This window comes from Xyrauchen texanus, chromosome 43 (genome assembly GCF_025860055.1).
Source record: "Xyrauchen texanus isolate HMW12.3.18 chromosome 43, RBS_HiC_50CHRs, whole genome shotgun sequence".
NCBI lineage: Eukaryota > Metazoa > Chordata > Actinopteri > Cypriniformes > Catostomidae > Xyrauchen > Xyrauchen texanus.
In genome coordinates, this window is record NC_068318.1 from 26,595,161 (window position 1) to 26,597,874 (window position 2,714).

The 2,714-nt window shown below is 36.2% G+C and overlaps 1 long non-coding RNA gene across 1 annotated transcript; it reads right to left on the reverse strand.

The window, feature by feature from the left end:
• Window positions 1–683: 683 nt before the first annotated feature.
• On the reverse strand, window positions 684–1,757 carry LOC127635677 (uncharacterized). The gene is made up of 3 exons (XR_007969511.1): window positions 1,665–1,757; window positions 983–1,013; window positions 684–800 (listed from the first exon to the last, which is right to left on the reverse strand). It is a non-coding gene; the product is annotated as an uncharacterized LOC127635677 (long non-coding RNA).
• Between the last annotated feature and the right edge of the window lie 957 nt (window positions 1,758–2,714).

Here is a 2,714-nt window from a genome sequence, read left to right on the forward strand (position 1 = left end):
ACACAAGTTCATATGCAGTATATACATGAATTTACCTTTACTTAATGTAATTATCCCATGCATTTGCATTCATTTCATACCAGCTTGTGAGCATTATATAATTGGCGAGGTTTATTGACATTTATGCACACTCAAGGAAATCATACATAAATAGATTAGATCAATAACAGAAGCTTCCAAATACACTCAAAAATGGACTATTAAACTGAACAATACAATATCAAATTGAAGATATGTGGGGTCAAATCTGCTAATGGATTTAACAGCAATCCCACAGCAAGGTAATTTAAGTCAGCTTTCAAAACAATGGTAGCAAGACATGCCAGAGCTAGTGGCAACTGTTCTCCACTGGATAGCACAGAGGGTACTGGAGGCAACACCTTCTGATATGCTGGCATTTCGGCAAAGTGATGTTCAGCCTGAAACAGAAGACACAGTGAAAAACTTCTCTGTAAGTCTTCCCAGCTTGTTCATGTTCAAAGAATCTGTGTTGGGGTACATAGAAGGCTTTGTAGTTAAAACAACTATGTACTACCTGTTTATCAGCACTCAGTTTTGAGAGCTGTTCCCAAGATGAACTTGGACACACGGTGATCGACATTAAGTCCTGAGGTGGACTTATCAGACCATCAGACAGCATCCTGAAAGTCTGCAAGACAGCTGAGAGATTTATTCAACAGCACACTCTCACAAGGCCCAGCTCTGAATTTGACACCAAATTTAAATCCAGGGTCTCCACAATGGTTCTGGAACTCTATGGTTGTTCTGCATTCAAGGAACTTGAGGCACACATGCTCAACCTAGAACCATACAACAATCACATCTTCATACTCATAAAGTGCATTGCAGGAAGCTACACTAACGTCAGGCTCCACTTCATTGCCTAGGAAATATGTGCTGCATCACACTCCAAACGGCTTAGGAAAACTCTGGGCAAGCTTGTACTGCAAAAAATCAGTAAGATATAAAGATCAGTTCCTACCTTCAGCAACTCTCTCTGCAAGAGCCCATCCCTAAAAATTAATATTCAGAAAATAATCATCTTTTTTATAACAATATGTAACAAAGATAAAACAGAGATAAGAAGTGTATTATACATACTGTACATTAAAAGGGATACTTCACCCAAAATGTAAAGTCTGTCATTGTTTACGCAACCTCATGTCCTTCCAAACCTGTATGACTTTTTCTGTGGAACACAAAAGATGATATTTAAAAAAATGTTTATGTCCATATAATGAAAGTCAATGGTGAGCAAAACAATCTGTTTTGCTCACCATTTACATTCCTTATATGGAATACAAAATACCTTCTTTTGGGTTCTGCAAAAGAAAGTCATATGGATTTGGAAGGACATGAGGTAAAGTAAATGATGACAAAATTGACATTTTTGTGTCAACTTTTCTATTAACATTAAAAGTTAAAACTATCTGAAACACAGTAACTTTATAAGACTATTATTATACAGCATGTTGCAAAAGCATCTACATCGAAAATAAAAACAAGATAGTATAATCTTTTTTGCTCTTATTATTGTCTATTCTCGTTGTGAAGCCAGTCTGACAATTGTCTCCTCATACAGCTTTTTCCTCCTGTTGCAAACCAATTCTGATTTGATCTAACATTCAATGGGATGATTATTGAAATCCAGACTGCAAACTTACCTTGTTCAACTTCTACAACATCCATGTGCTCCTGGTGAATTTCAATTGACCACTTTAGAAATAATGCCCGCAAGTTGAACCATGTTCAGGCCTGCACTGCAAAAAGAACATATCAAACATGGAGAATGAATGCAAGCCACATTTTATTCATCAGTTGTAACACCAGTGTTGATCTCCAACTTGACCAAAATAGCTAACTTAAAAAGCTACACTTTTAATCATTGTGGTTATTTTCCTAAACTAACGTTAGCTACATAGCTAATATTCATTTAGCCTAAGAAAATATCCACAATGAATGTTCAACATAAACAAATGTTACACTGCATAATTATATATTCAGAATTAACACTTTAATGCCCACAAAACATACGTTTGAAAATGCCTACTGATATCTTACCTCAGTTTCTTAAACTTGTTTCTGTTGAGGTCACACATGTGCCGCTGAAGGTAATGCTGCTGTGATAAAGAGTAACATAACACACTCAAACTCACAATAAGCAGGGGAAAAAATTAGAGTCCAAATAAATAACTAATTACATGTATAGGAAGATGGCATTGTGATGCTGTATATGCAGATTTCATGTTTTTTTAAAGTGACTGGATGGGAAAAATGACTCACCAAATACAGATGATTTCCCATTAAGACCCATAGGGAGTACAGAATGTTTGGGAATACAAAGATGGCGGTGCAATAATCCAGTTATATATTTCAGTGGTTGTGACACAGCATACAACCTAACTATTTAAAAAAAAAAAAAAAACATTCTTTCACTTAAAGACCTTCCTGTTTAAGGGTTTCTTGACCCTGATGGCCCAGCATATTAAAATCTGATAAGTCCATAGTTGTTTTGCATCACCATAGGAGGGTCAAAAGCTAAGAGCTTTGCTGGATCAAGCGATATGTTCAACTCAAACTTGTTTCCTTTTTATCTGAAGTAAGCATAGACAATGCTCTTGTGTATTTAGGTGTGCAGTATCTTGAACTCAATCCTCTATCGATAACTCAGCAAGTGTCCGACTGCATGCTGTACAATCCACTGAGTGCAAATT